Source organism: Anomaloglossus baeobatrachus, unplaced genomic scaffold (genome assembly GCF_048569485.1).
Source record: "Anomaloglossus baeobatrachus isolate aAnoBae1 unplaced genomic scaffold, aAnoBae1.hap1 Scaffold_2395, whole genome shotgun sequence".
Lineage (NCBI taxonomy): Eukaryota > Metazoa > Chordata > Amphibia > Anura > Aromobatidae > Anomaloglossus > Anomaloglossus baeobatrachus.
In genome coordinates this window covers 158000-173538 of record NW_027442042.1, presented here as the reverse complement: position 1 = coordinate 173538, position 15539 = coordinate 158000, and the positions used below count along the sequence as shown (strand labels likewise).

General features: G+C 49.3%; 1 protein-coding gene across 1 annotated transcript in view; it reads right to left on the bottom strand.

Moving 5' to 3' along the window:
* Nucleotides 1-3915: 3915 nt before the first annotated feature.
* The window catches only part of LOC142261899 (uncharacterized), a 131415-nt gene continuing 119791 nt past the window's right edge, over nt 3916-15539 (bottom strand). Inside the window, exon 4 of the transcript XR_012729418.1 lies at nt 3916-4012. The gene's annotated coding sequence lies outside the window, so the exon portion shown is untranslated. The remainder of the gene's footprint in view (nt 4013-15539) is intronic.

Below are 15539 nucleotides of genomic sequence, written 5' to 3'. Positions count from 1 at the left end.
GTACTGCATCAGCAGCAGGGATGTCCGAGGACGAGGATACAGGCAATGGGACAGACGGCTGAAGTCCGTAGACGACATGGAAGGGAGAACTGGAGGAGGACTCACTGACGTGGTGATTATGGGAGAATTCTGCCCAAGGAAGAAGCGTGGACCAATCGTCATGATGGGCGTTCACGTAGTGACGTAAGAAAGAGGTCAATATCTGATTGACCCTCTCCACTTGGCCATTAGACTGAGGATGGTAGGCAGATGAAAAGTCTAGAGTCACTCCCAGATGTTTGCAGAGAGCCCTCCAGAAGCGGGAGGTGAACTGAGTTCCTCTGTCGGACACGATGTGTGATGGAAAGCCATGCAAGCGGAAGATGTGATGTATATAGGCGTCCGCGAGTTCCTGAGCAGAGGGCAGTCCAGCCATAGGAACGAAATGGGCCATTTTAGAGAATCGATCCACCACGACCCATATGACTGTGTGTCCGGAGGACAATGGCAAGTCCGTAATAAAGTCCATTGCTATGTGTTGCCAGGGAACTGAGGGTATGGGCAGAGGCAGAAGACGGCCGTATGGCAGGTGTTTGGGTGTCTTGTTCCTGGCACAGGAGGAGCAGGCAGAGACAAAAGAGGCGACGTCCGTGCGCAGGGATGGCCACCAGTAATGACGTACAATAGCGCTCCATGTTTTCTTCTGACCTGCATGACCGGCTGTTTTCGAGGCATGGCCCCAGTGTAACACTTTTTGCCTGTCAGTCTCAGAGACATAGGTCTTCCCGGGCGGTATCTGGGCCAGGGTGACAGGAGCCACCGGAATAATCTTGCTTGGACAGATGATGGGTTGAGATGTCTCTTCCTCCTGTTCCATGGGCACGAAAGACCTAGACAAGGCATCAGCGCGTACATTCTTGTTTGCGGGTCGGAAATGAAGCTGGAAGTCGAACCGGGCAAAGAACAAGGACCACCTGGCTTGCCGTGGGTTCAGTCGCTGAGCAGTCCGCAGGTATTCCAGGTTTTTGTGGTCCGTGTAAACAATGACAGGGTACACTGCTCCTTCCAGAAGATAGCGCCATTCCTCCAGAGCCAGTTTGACCGCCAATAGCTCTCGGTCACCGATGGTGTAATAGCGTTCAGGCGCGGAGAAGCTCTTGGAGAAGAAACCGCACGTCACCATCTTCCCGGAGGAGGACTTCTGCATGAGCACTGCTCCGGCTCCCGAGGAGGAGGCATCCACCTCCAAGGTGAACTGGCGGTTTAACTCTGGACGGTGGAGTACAGGAGAGGAGGCGAAGGCTCGTTTTAGAGCGCCAAACGCGGCGTCGGCCGCAGGTGACCAGTCCTTTGGATTAGCCCCCTTCTTGGTCAAAGCGGAGAGAGGAGCAGTCAGAGCCGAGAAGTGAGGAATGAACTGGCGGTAATAGTTAGCGAATCCGAGAAAGCGTTGGATTGCCTTCAGTCCAGAAGGAGGAGGCCAGTTGAGAATGGAGGAGACCTTCTTGGGATCCATCTGCAGTCCGGTATCGGTGATGAGGTACCCCAGGAAGGGGAGAGAAGACTGTTCGAAGACGCACTTCTCGTACTTGGCGTACAGACGATTCTCTCTCAGTCGTTGTAGAACCAGTTGCACGTTCTCTCGGTGGGTCTGGAGGTCCGGAGAGAAGACAAGGATGTCGTCCAGATATACCACCACACAGACGTAGAGAAGGTCCCGAAACACATCGTTCACTGATTCTTAGAAGACAGCTGGTGCGTTACACAGGCCGAAGGGCATCACGCAGTATTCATAGTGCCCATCGCGAGTGTTGAACGCGGTCTTCCATTCATCCCCTGAGCGGATACGGACCAGGTTGTAGGCACCCCGAAGATCCAACTTGGTGAACACACGAGCTCCTCTGAGCCGATCAAACAATTCGGGGATGAGCGGCAGGGGGTACTTGTTTTTCACGGTGATTAGGTTCAATCCCCGGTAGTCTATACATGGGCGTAGGTCACCCTCTTTCTTCTTTACGAAGAAGAAGCCTGCTCCAGCAGGAGAGGAGGATCTCCGGATGAATCCCTTAGCCAGGCTCTCTGTGATGTACGTAGACATGGCCCTTGTTTCGGCTGGAGACAGTGGATATATCCGTCCTTGAGGTGGTGTAGTTCCCGGGAGCAGGTCAATGGCACATTCGTAAGGACGATGTGGCGGAAGTACTTCGGACTCCTTCTTGTCAAAGACGTCCACGAAGGACCAATAGGCTGAGGGCAGTCCCGGTAGGGACTCGGGAACCGGAGGTCGCCGGATGGGTTGTATGGTCTTCAGACACCTCTCATGGCAAGAAGGCCCCCATCGAGTAATATCACCAGTGCCCCAGCTGACTGAAGGCTCGTGTGTCCGCAACCAGGGAAGACCCAGCAGAATTTGATGTGACATATGTGGGAGGACGTAGAGAGCGATGTTCTCGGTGTGCAGAGCACCGATACGCAGTTCAAGCGGCTTGGTGATCCAGGAGATGGTGTCAGAGAGAGGTCTCCCATCCACAGAGGCAATCACGAGGGGCTTGTCGAGTGGAGTAACAGGCACCTGGTACTTGTCCACCGTGGCCTGCTGGATGAAATTGCCTGCTGCCCCAGAATCGAGGTACGCCTCAGCCGTAAACCGCGTCTCTCCCGTTGTTACTTGCACAGTCCATGTAACTGGGTCTGAGAGAGTCCCAGCACCTAGGGTGGCCTCTCCTACCAACCCTAGGCTTTGGAGTTTCCCGGCCTCTCTGGACAGGCGCGTAGCAGGTGTGTGCCCTCTCCGCAGTAAAAGCAGAGACCCTTGGCGAGCCGCTCTGCTCGACGTTGTTCAGACTGTCGCACACGGTCGATCTGCATGGGCTCATGGACGGAGACACCAGAGGCCGTTGACTGGAGTACGGCGGGCTTCCGTGGAGGAGAGGAATGCCGTACCGGACGTCTCTCACGGGATACCTCTTTGGACCGCTCCTGAAAGCGTATGTCCACTCGAGTCGCTAGGGTAATCAGGGCGTCCAGGGTGGACGGTACATCACGTCCAGCCAGCTCATCTTTGATTCGACCCGATAGTCCTTCCCAGAAGGCGGCGGTTAGGGCCTCGTTATTCCACCCCAGTTCTGAAGCCAAGGTGCGGAAACGGATGGCGTATTGACCCACCGTCAGTGTTCCCTGACGTAACCGGAGAAGTGATGACGCAGACGCGGAGGCGCGTCCGGGTTCGTCAAAGGTGCTGCGAAAGGCCTGCAGGAACTCCTGGAGGTTCTTGGTCATAGGTTCCTCCTTCTCCCACAAGGGGTTCATCCACGCCAGTGCCTCGCCCTCTAGGTGAGACATGATGAAGGCGACCTTGGCTTGGTCGGAGGCAAACAGATGTGGCAGCTGCGTGAAATGGAGGGAGCATTGGTTTATAAACCCCCTGCAGGTCTTGGGATCTCCGGCGTACCGGGGTGGTGTGGCCAAACGCAGTCTGGAAGCATCCGAAGAGGCAGCCACGGGAGCGGGGGTCGTGGCTTGACTAGTGGAGGCTCGGGATGTTGAAGACGTGACTGCCGCTTGTAGCGTGGTCAGGCGGGTGTCCACGGAAGTCATAAAGTTCAGCATGCGGGTCTGAACTTCACGCTGGCGTTGGAGTTCCTCATGCAAAGCCGCTAGTGCTTCGGCGGGATCCATGGCCTGTTCTTACTGTTAGGGCCAGATGGACGGGTAGACCCTGGAGGTGGATCCACTGGGCCGAACTCCCGGATGAGGGAAAGGAGTCCGGTAGCCGGAGCACTGTAGGTAGCAGGACAGTCCGTGCACTGGGAGAAAATGGAGAAGTCCCTGGGACCACGAGGTCACTGATGGTGGTCCGGGTGACGGAGCTCAGGTTCGGAAGCCGTGATGGTGTCAGGCGGGGTCCGGAACCGTTGGAGCGAGATGACGGGTCACCGCAGGGATCCGAGATGGTACGGACTGTCAGGATGGCAGATGGACAGCGTTCGGGGTTCGAGGTACCGCAGAACCGGATGGCGATGCAGGATCGGCTCTAGAAGATAGAGAGGTAAGTATCTCACAAAACACAAGGAGACCTGACTCCTAGCTTGGGAAAACACGAAGAACAGGCCCCGCTCCCTTGGACATTAACCCCCTATATACCCTGTACCTATGTGCATCATTTCCTGTAATTTGACACTGGCCCTTTAAGAAAGGGTCAGTGACCGCGCGCGCGCCCTAATGCGCATGCGCGCGGCCCGGGTGCCAGAAGCCAGGGAAGGAAGCTGAGAGGAGGACGCAGGGGAGCCGGCCAGGACCTGGGAACCAGTCGGGCGCCGGGAGCGGAGACCAGGGGGCCTGGGAAGGACGGGCACCGGAGGTTGGAGAGCGGGGAGCATGGCAGGTGAGCCGGGGAGCGGAGCTGAGGACCCGGGGAGCGGAGCAGAGGACCCGGGGAGGGGAGCCGAGGACCCGGGGAGCGTGACAGTATAAAGGAAATTTAGAAGAATTAAATAAAGTGTGTGTTGAAATCAAATGTAAAGAAACGGTTCTGTTTTCTGAATTTGTAAAAATTGAAAAATAATTAAATTAATGAATATAAATTAAATGGTGTAAATAGTAAAATAAATGGGACATGTGTCATTGGGATAGAACTCTACAACGACGTGGGAGATCATCGCGTACACCATTAGTATTAGCCTCCACCAGAAGGTATGGAGTAAAGGGAAAGCAAACACTGAGAAATGCCCAAGGCGCCAATGAAATGTATATTTGTATCATAATAGAACATTGTGTGTTAGAGACACTATGAATGGTGATTCTATGTGAACGTGAAAAGAAGAGACAAGGTAATAACAGTCGTTTCACAAGGAAGTGAGTGCCAGAGTAAAGGCCAAGTGCGCATGCGTCACCACAGTGCAACAGTCCAACACGCCAGTTCCTACCCTCCCTTTACTTCCATTCTTGAGGTAAGTCGGGAAGCCCCCATACTCATCGGATTGTTGTCTGATCCTGACAACTTTAGCCCTATGTCTATGGGAGCCTTCATGTAATCTGTATAAGGGCTTATTCAGACATCTATGCACGTTGGTACAATCTCGGAACGCAATGCATGGACTGGCTGAGGCCGTCCTTATAGACAATACTGGAAGCTCTGAAATCATGAACCTCAGTGCAGCAACTCTGATCTTTTCATCCCTGTAGTGAGACAGCTAGAATGGCGTTGCTGTAGGGAGGACGTCCTTATAGACAGTACAGTACCCAGAAATCATGGACCTAGGGGCAACAACTGCGATCTAGTCATCTCTGTCCTGAAACATCTATAGTGGAGTTGCTGTACACAGGACGTCCTTATAGACAGTACAGTAAGCTCAGAAATCATGAGCCTTATTGCAGTATCTTCAATTTAGTCACCTCTGTAGTGAGATAGAATGGAGTTACTGTACAGAGGACATTCCTTATAGACAGTGCTGGGAGATAAGACATGAGCCTCAGAAAAGCAACTCTGATCTAGAGCCTCTGTGGTGAGACAGCTAGAATGGAGTGTCTGTACAGAGGGTTTTCCTTAGGCCAGAGCTACACTAACATAAGGCATCGGATGCGATATGCTAATAGCACTCGGATCAGGCTCTGCTGTGAGTGTGAAATGAGTGTCATTATACAGTGATCCAATCCAGTGATCGGATCACAGGTGCAGAGGAGAAGGAAGTATTAATCTCTCCATCTTCTCCATTGCTTGTCTCTGCGTATATCCAGATGTCATCTGAGCGCAGTGCGATGTTTCACACTGTTATGGTTAATATTTTATATTGAGTTTTGATCATCATTTAAGCAATTTATATATGTTTAATAATTTTGTATTTTTTTATTAGCTTTATAAGTGTTATTCATAAAAGCAATAGCACAGGGTGTAGTCTCTTTAAAGAGGCCTTTGTCTAAAGTTTCTTTGTTACTGAAGGTCCAGAAAACTGGACAGATCTGGTTTTAAGGAATTCAGCAGGATCCATAATTTACGATTTTATTTCCAACTTTCATTCCATTTTTGGTCATGTACTAAGCCGTCCCCTTATCTTTTGTGGTTTTAATAAACTACTGTTTGGGCATCTGAGATTCAGACAAAGCCTGGTACATGGACATTGACTGTGTGTTCTTGTGTTTGTCTCCGATGCATCGCTATTAATTGGACCAACATTGGCAGATCTGGAGATCACTTTGCATCTCACCCTAAATTAGCTCTCCCAGGAAAGGGGTTTCCACGACAGAACATGGTGCCTGAAACCCGGGATGGTTACTGGACCTCTCTGTGACCCGACTACAAAGACCTTCCCAGGAACCACTGAACAAAATCCGCGGTGAGTAACCCATTGTGTTACAAATGCTTCAGTGCTTTCTGGAGGTCCGAGACGGGTACGTAGTGGTCCAACAAGACCATTCTTATCAAACCTCTGCCAGTGTTTGGATTTTGTGTGTATGATTGGAATAATAGAGATATGCCATCTGTGATCTGTTATATGTATCAATGTGTTTTTAAATGTGCGAATGATTGTTGAAGGAAATTGAATGAAGAGTATTTCATCTGAGCAGTTGAAAGATTATATGTTGTCCTGTGTTTTCTATATGACTGTTATGTCTGGAATTATATTTTAAGCTATGAGGATCCTTTAATGTGGGACTGATTGATCTTTGAGTGACGGACGTATTGTAAAAATCTGATAAACCATTGTGCTGGCGTTTATGTTCTCTTGTATTTGCATTTAAGATAGGAATTGGCTTAATAGGAGTTGTAGTTTGTAATCATCCAGTTTATCCAGACAAAGAAACATATAGCCAGAGAGGGAAAACTTATTGTAGATTTTATTTTTGGAGCTGCGCCCTCTACAGGACAAGAAAGGGAACTTGTTTGAGTAGTTGAAATCTGATCTGCTCTGGTCTGGATACACTGTCTCTTTTGTGTTTGATGTAATCTGTGTGAGTCAGAGGTAGATGGAGATTTTGTAGGAAATTAGCTTAGTCTCCCATGATATATTATATTGAGAAGTAGAAGTAATCCCAATAACTGTTGGTGGTAGAGTTTATGAATTGTTATTTGTTTGGTTCTGTCTCAGAATTGTACGGGTACAAAGGGCTGGTCACCTGATGCTTCCTAGAAATTCTTCTCTTGCGAGAACAGTGGTTCTGGGAGTAGAAATCCTTCTCTTGCGAGCAAATTGGTGCTGGGAGAAGAGTAGAGTCTTCTGCGGTTAAGACTCTATGGCCCATTTCAGTTCTACGGTTAACTGCGGGCATTGAAGTTGCAGTCAGAGGACTGGCAGCTATAGGACGTAATCAGCCTCAGAGGTACCACCCATGTCCCTACAAAGGATATAGAAGAAAGACGAAAAGGGAATGAAGCAATGGATTGATGCAAAATGTTATTGGAATTTTTTTGTTTTGGGAGACGTTTTTCTGCAAATGTGAAGACTGTTTGAAAGATAAAAACAAACAGGTTAGAATGTGGTAAAGTATCCAAGCGTCTCTCACTGAGTGACCATAAATCAGATTAAACCATTCATGGTGGTGTATATGTAATCTGTGATAGTATAAAGGCCCAGGGAACCCTGCAGTCTCTATAACTGATGTAAAACCTGCACCCCCTCCCCCCTTCAGCACCCCTGCCATATGCAGGATCATTGGGATAGACCTGCAGACACTGTGGCCAACACAGTCCCTCTGGAGCTAATATTGCGTGTCCTGTGTTTCTCCATGCCCAGGTATATTGCCCTTGCTACCTAGATCCTGAATCTCCTGTAAAATTACCCTTACATTTAGAACATATCTCCAGGGTATTCAGAAGGTATATCTGGCCACAGGAAAACCTAATCTTGGTAACTTTCCAGAGAATGGAGTTTAACAGAGGATTAGACACTGGTTTTAGGCAGAATAAGCGACAAGATCTGTTGCAGATTGTAGCATAGGACCATACTCAGTTTTGGGTATGAACATAATGATAAGAATCATGGACTATTGCTGCGGTGTGTTATAAATGCCCATAGACCTACAGTCCAGGGCGCTGTACCAGTCTCCCAAAGTGGAGCAATATGAAATGGATGTATTTGAGGGAAATATCCCCTGGGGAGCTGAACTAGAAAGGAAAGCGTTAATTTGGCCCCCCTGCAGCCAAGTAGAAGAAAAGGGAGGGGTAGAGGGGGAATCCACCACAAGAAGGAGATAAGAGACTAAACTACAGGAATACACAAAAGAGTGAGGAGGAAAAAAATAGCCTATATGTAACCATTATAGAGGAGAAATAACACAATCATTTTTATTGATAACAAGTAAAATGGTGCAGTGCGTACAACCGAGAAAGGGCAGCATCACAACAATCAAAATATGTAAAAGGAATATTTATAATGTTGGATTATAAAGGAATGTTTATAATGATGACCACAAGCAGCAATGTGAATAGACCCATATTGACCTATAATGATGCAAAAAGCAGCATGAGTTATAAAAAGTAACATGCTGCGTGTGTATGTAAGGCAATGAGTTTATAGAACAGGATGGAATGATGGTGAAGTATATTACAGCAGCAATGTATGAAGAACCATACAAAAGTAACATGCTGCGTGTGTATGTAAGGCAATGAGTTTATAGAACAGAATGGAATGATGGTGAAGTATATTACAGCAGCAATGTATAAAGAACCATACAAAAGTAACATGCTGCGTGTGTATGTAAGGCAATGAGTTTATAGAACAGAATGGAATGATGGTGAAGTATATTACAGCAGCAATGTATGAAGAATCATACAAAAGTGACATGCTGCGTGTGTATGTAAGGCAATGAGTTTAAAGAACAGAATGGAATGATGGTGAAGTATATTACAGCAGCAATGTATGAAGAACCATACAAAAGTACATGGTGTAAATGTAAGGTGCTAAAAAAAAAAATAAAAAATGAGAAAATGTGCAAGCAGTAGCAATGGTAAATGTGTCAGCTCAAAAGACTGAAGGTATGTCATCCATGCTGCATAGGAAGATAGCACAATGTGTGAGAGGATGGTGCCTCGCTACAGACATCTTGTTAGTGTGTGATGTCCAGAACCAATGTGTGGTTTTGTGATTAGTGTCACCTTCATCAGGGTTTGGGGTTGTCGCAGCCCTAGAGGCTTTAAAGGCTTAGACTACAACAATGTAAAAGGTTGGGCTTGTGGGCAAAAAGGGTTTTTTTGTTTTTTTGAGGGGACAAATGTCCCAAAAAAGGCAACAACTACTATTGTGACCCCCACCACCATAGGAAACTGACAATTCAGATGTCTCCCACAACCCCATTGTCATCCCCCGGGGACTACATTCACTGTTCCTATTTTGTGACCCAGGTTTTAGTTTTCTCATATTCACTTATTAATTTAAGGACAGACGTGTTGCAGAAAATTGGGACCTGCATAGAATTTACTTTAATTGGGCCCAAGGTGACCACCCCCCTTAAAAGAAGGCACCCTGTGTAGTCTCCGAATCCTGACTGACAATTCCCAAAGCTAGTTGTTTGACTCGAGAATAAACCCAGACAGTTGTGGTCACATAAGCAAAATAGACGTGGGAAAAACCTTTAACCCTTTACCGCCACAAGCAGGTTGGACATATAGCCGGCGTCCTCACCCAAGAACACGGTGGCAGACAGCACCCTCCAGAGTATTACTCTGGGATACTACATTCAGTTATTACCGTGACCCCTGCTTGTGTAAGAGCTGGGCAGCTGTTTCAGGACTCTATTAGACAGACAGAGGACATAGTGTTAAGCTGCCCCCTCACTCCAAGCTCCTCATGCTGTATCTGAAAGACTCCAACAGGCTCAGACCCACCATCTTTCAGTATAAAGGCCGGACAAATATTAAGCTTTTCCCTCTTTACATTCCCCCATAATGCTCTCAAACTGTAATGGTCTAAATCCAGCTGCATGATTAACAGTAGATTGTAGAAAAGGGAGGAGAATATTTGGATGGGGAAGTGGGAGGGACCATGAGACAAGACATGTCCCTGAGGGAGGGACCATGAGACAAGACATGTCCCTGTGGGAGAGACCATGAGACAAGACTTGCCCCTGTTTTTCAAACTAGCAGATGAAGAAGTTCAGTTTGATATGACACATGACTGTCAGGCATTGGTGGAGGCAGAAACAGAGGACTTGACAAATATCACTGATGTACCACTCACTAACCCCTCTGCTGAGTATTTTATAGATGGTTCCATAGCTTTGGACAATGATCAAGGACTGTTCATCACCGGGTATGCAGTAGTCCACAATGGTAAGGCAGTAAGAACCATTCCCTTCGAGCTACTCTGCGCAAGAGGTTGAGCTGAAGGCATTCGCTGTAATGTGCAGTCTGGGAAACGGTAAGAAGAGTAATGTATTTTCTGACTCACAATACGCTTTTGGGGTAGCACACGACTTTGGCGTCATTTGGCGGAGCCGTAATTTCCTGAAGTATGCGCAGGCGGTAGAGCAGTTACTCGCAGCACTCACCATTTCCCAAAGGGCAGCCATAGTCAAAGTATCGGCACACGCACGGGAACAAACTCCCCTTGCAGTAGGGAATGCACTGGCCGACAAGGCGGCTAAAGAAGCAGCAAGACTACCTCTGACAGACATACTGGCCATAACAGACATAGCCCTCTCAGGGAGCTTAGTGACCGAGAGTGCGGGGTGCCCCCTTACAGCAAAGGAGGCTGGCACCGTACCGGCCCCAGTGGCCGTTGATCGTGAACTGTTGCAGGTCTTCCAGACCCAGGCTTCCTCAAACGAACAGAATGCAATGCGCTGTACGGTCAGAGTCAGTGGTATGGCAGGTAAACACCCGGATTTGCCTCCCTCGCTGCCTGTTCCCCATGATGGCTGCCCTGGCACATTCCCCGGTGCAAAGGTGTGACGTGTGCGGTAGTGCTGCAAAACTGATGTGCCCCAGGGTTCCCGAATATGGCTGCAAAGTATGTCTTGTTTGTGCAAAACACAGCCCCGGTAGGCCTATTTTAGTTCCGCAGAAATTCAGCACCAAAACCAGATTACTCATTTCAGAGACTGCAGGTGGACTACATACTGCTGCCTAAGGTGGGTACTTATGAATATGTCCTGGTATGTCTGAAGCTTAGACCGTGATGAAAGATAATACAAAGACCACAATTACCATCAAGAAAGTAATAAGTAAGGTGGTTTGCAGATATGGGTTTCCCAAATCTATAGAAAGTAACAGAGGTGCTTACTTCAATGGAGAATTAAATGAAACAGATCATGGCTACTTTGGGATTAGAACATGCTTTCCACGTTCCCTTTGACCCACAAAGTAGTGGGAAGGTGGAACGCTTTAACGGTACTCTTAAATTAAAGTGCATGGAGGAAACACACTTGTCCTGGGTAGATTGCTTGCCCATCACATTGCTTTCAGTGAGAACTGCCCGAAGAGGTATAAAGAAGCTGTCCCCATATGAATTAATGTTTGGTAGTATTCCTGAGACAGAATTATATTTCCCACAGCAATTGCAGGCCTCGTATGCTTTTCTCACTGAATATGTCGCTGAGTTGCACAAACATCTGACTGTTACTCATAACTGTGTTCTTTCCTCCATCCCAGACCCCATGTTTATAAGCGGCACACACACCGGCACCAGGCGACTGGGTCGTGGTCAAGAGACACATAAAGAGACCATTGGAGCCTAGATCCAGGGAGCCATTCTAAGTGATGCTAACCACTGCCACTTCTGTCAAGATCCAAGGCAAAGATACAAAGATAACCACTCTGCCTTTTGGATTATGCTGATGGCAACTGTACCTCTTGTCCTATCAATGAGGCACTGAAAGAGGACTGTGATAACAAACTGATAAAGCATCACCAAGTTCTGTTCCAAAATATGGACTCTAAAGCACTAAGAACTGTTGGATATGCACTCCGAGCCCAATATCTTCTAATTCTATGCCATATCTTGCAGATCCCCTGACCCTATATGAGGACTATAAGTTACGCCTGTGATGCTCACACTCTTAGGACTGGAAAAACTGTGAGAGTACTTCAATTACTCGTGATTATTTGTAATGATAGTTGTTTCCAGAAAAGTGACCATGGATGTTTTGAGCAATAGTGAACTGTGGTTTACACATTCTGTGTAGACTTGTGAACAACTTTACCAATTTAACTAACATTTTGAGTCTAAGACATTCTGAAGGAATGAGGTCTGTCTCAAAAACTGCTGAAATTGGTGTGCCAAACCTTCGAGGCAAAGGACGTTTGACTTATATGTGTTGTGTTGGGAGAACCACTGACATAATACACTGCACAATTCCTAAGGATTTATATCTAGTATGTGGTCACCAGGCCTATAAATGACTTCCCCGGGGCGCAGAGGGGATCGACACCTCTGCACGCCTTATGCCGCTACCTTCATATCTCCTCATGGTGTTCTAGATATAAGTGCTTTACCCAAACATTCCCTATATAACCGAGCTGCAGACAAATGTCTCCGACAATTTGGTTCTCAGGTATCACTGGGTGGCTGATGGGCATTCTACAGATGGGAATGTTGGTACTATTAGTGTATGTAGCTGCTAGAATTGGTGAATTTGTAATGACAACACTATGAAAAGAGACATGTAAGATCAAGTATCACAGGCCGTCAGTTAACACATCTGCAAAACATCAAAGTGCTCCCTTGGTAAACATATATGATGAAGTTTACAAACAAGATATCTATCGGTGAACGGGGTTGGCCCCTCCATGCTGTCACAGCATGGGGATATAGCTGATAGATAAATTGTCTGTAAATAATAAAAAGGGAGGAATTGTTATGGTTAATATTTTATATTAAGTTTTGGTTATCATTTAAGCAATTTATATATGTTTAATAATTTTGTATTTTTGTATTAGCTTTATAAGTGTTATTCATAAAAGCAATAGCACTGGGTGTAGTCGCTTTAAAGAGGCCTTTGTCTAAAGTTTCTTTGTTACTGAAGGTCCAGAAAACTGGACAGAACTAGATTTTTAGGAATGCAGCAGGATCCATAATTTACGATTTTGTTATTTTCAACCTATATACCCATTTTTGGTCATGTACTAAGCCGTCCCCTTTTCTTTTGTGGTTTTAATAAACTACTGTTTGGGCATCTGAGATTCAGACAAAGCCTGGTACACGGATTGACTGTGTGTTCTTGTGTTTGTCTCCGATGCATCGCTATTAATTGGACCAACATTGGCAGATCTGGAGATCCCTTGCATCTCACCCTAAATTAGCTCTCCCAAGAAAGGGGTTTCCACGACAATATATATACACACATATATAACACATATACATATATATATACACACACACAGTATATATATGTTTGTGTGTGTGGTGCCCTGGACAAGCCAGGTCGTCACAGAACTACACCAACACACCCCACACCCCGGTTAGGCACACCTAAGTCAAACAAAAACCCTTGTTGCCTCCCTCCAGGGGCTGATGTCCACACCAGGGGGTGGGCCAGGTGGTTGGTCCCGCCCACCGAGGAGTTCACAGTCCTGGAGGCAGGAAAAGGAAGTTCAGTGTAGTCTGGAGTTAAGTGGAGTAAGGGAAAGTGAGAGGAGTGAAGTGGCAAGAGAGCAACTGACTGACCGTGTCCGGATGTGTGGCCCGGACGGTACAGCAAGGTTGGCAGACGGTGGTGACCGTCTGCAGGAGAGGCCGATTGGAGCGAACCGTAAGGACCGTGGACGGGTGGTGGCCCGACGGTACCGGACCGGCGAGCAAAGAGAAGCCAGCACCATCCGGCAGGGCTTACAGACCCTGACAAGGCTAGGAGTCGCCGTCCAATTTGTCAAATCCGTTAGCGAAGGGAACCTCCGGGGTTTCCCAGCAGTCAAGTCCCGATTGAAGGCGACAGCTCAAACCGTGAAGGGAAACACAGTCACCGCCAAGGCTACAGTTCCCAGGGCCAGAGCCTGCGGGCAAAAGGGGCTCCCTTGGCATCCATCCAAGCTGGGGAGCGGGTTACCGGTGGGAAGCCATTGGAACCGTAACACAACACAGGTGCAGGGAAAGGCAGTCACCATCAACCTACCGGGAGCAGAAACCACCGCAGCCGTCAGTGGGCCCCGTCCATCCAGCCGTGTGTTTTACCAAGGACTTTGTCTTCGTGATTGGCTGAGTGAGTACTACCGTGCCGTGCGGCACAGCGCTGCCCTCGTGACCCTGCACCCTCACCAGGCCCCGTAACCCGCCTGCCATCCCTAACCCTCACCGGGCCCCGGGACAACCAACCCCCTACCCACGGAGGGGAAAACAACAACTGCGCTGCTCCCTGTCATCGCTCCCGGGATCCCCGTCCAGAGCAGCGGTGGTGTTACAATCTCACCACAACCATGGGTGGCGTCACAGACAATATCCCTAAACCCAAACCACCCCCTTTCACTCAGGGCGAAGAACGCCGCTCGAGTCCCCAGGATCCGGCCCACCGCTCGAGCCACCACCGAGCAGCAGTAGCAGCAGCAGCCGGACCCGAGCAGTGGGTGAGCGCAGCGCGCCCTCCCCGCCCGCGACAACTTGGCGTCACAACCAGGATCTTACCGCTCTGCTGTCTGGTAGAGGTGCGCCTTGTGACCGCCAGAGGTGTCCGGCCGAAAATTTTGAGAAGCCGCCATCTTGGGCACCAAAAATTCCCGCTCGAGCGTCTCCTCGAGCAGTGGAGGCGCAAAGGCCTAAACCCCGCCCCTGTAGAGGAGGAGCCGGAAAGAGACTAAGGGGGACGGATGGCGTCTGGCCGCATGTGAGCCGCGGCTATAAAAGCGGGGAAGCCAGGACCCTGCGGCCATCTTGTGGTTCCTGGAAGAGGCCGCCGCAGCGATGTACCAACCGTCCCGCAGCACCGTAGCCCCCGCACCCGGGACCGCGGCGTGGGTTTAGGTCCGGACCGCTCAGTTACAACTACGGCTGCAGATCCGGATGCAGCTCCTCTTGGAGGAGAGGGAGGCCGACATGGCGGAGGTGGTGGAGGCCGTACGGAGACGCGAGGAGGAGGGAGTTCTGGACAGGCGGGTAAGTGACCCACGCCCCTGTACCCCTAGCGGGTCGGTCATCGCGGCCGAGGGGCCCGGTCTACGCCCGCTCGCCCTGCTACCTCCCCCGCTACCCGTGTTGGCTGCCGCTGCCCCATCACTAGGCCCGCTACCATCACAACCGGTAGCGGTACCCTGTCAATCCGCCCCGGCGGACCAGTCTGCAGCAGAAGCCCGTGACCGTACGAAACTGCTGCCGTGGAAGAAGCCGAAGGCCGAGCCCGTCGGCGAAGTTGTACCGGAGGCACCGGTGACCATGCCTGACCCCGTACCAGCTCCGGCAGCCCGTCTCATGCAGGAGGAGGCGGAGGCTCAGCGGGAGAGGATCTCTGTGCCCATTCCCCACACCTCGGCTGAGGTTGCGCCAGGTTGCCGCTGTAAAGCAGCACCCCAGGCCAAGTCACTGCGGGACCTCCCACCTAGGCGGCCAGTGGTGGGCAGCGTCAAGGAGGTCTTGCAGGGCCCGACCCGTGCGCAGGGGCCCGTAGCAGCCCCGTATTGGGACAGGGAGCCGACACCGCTG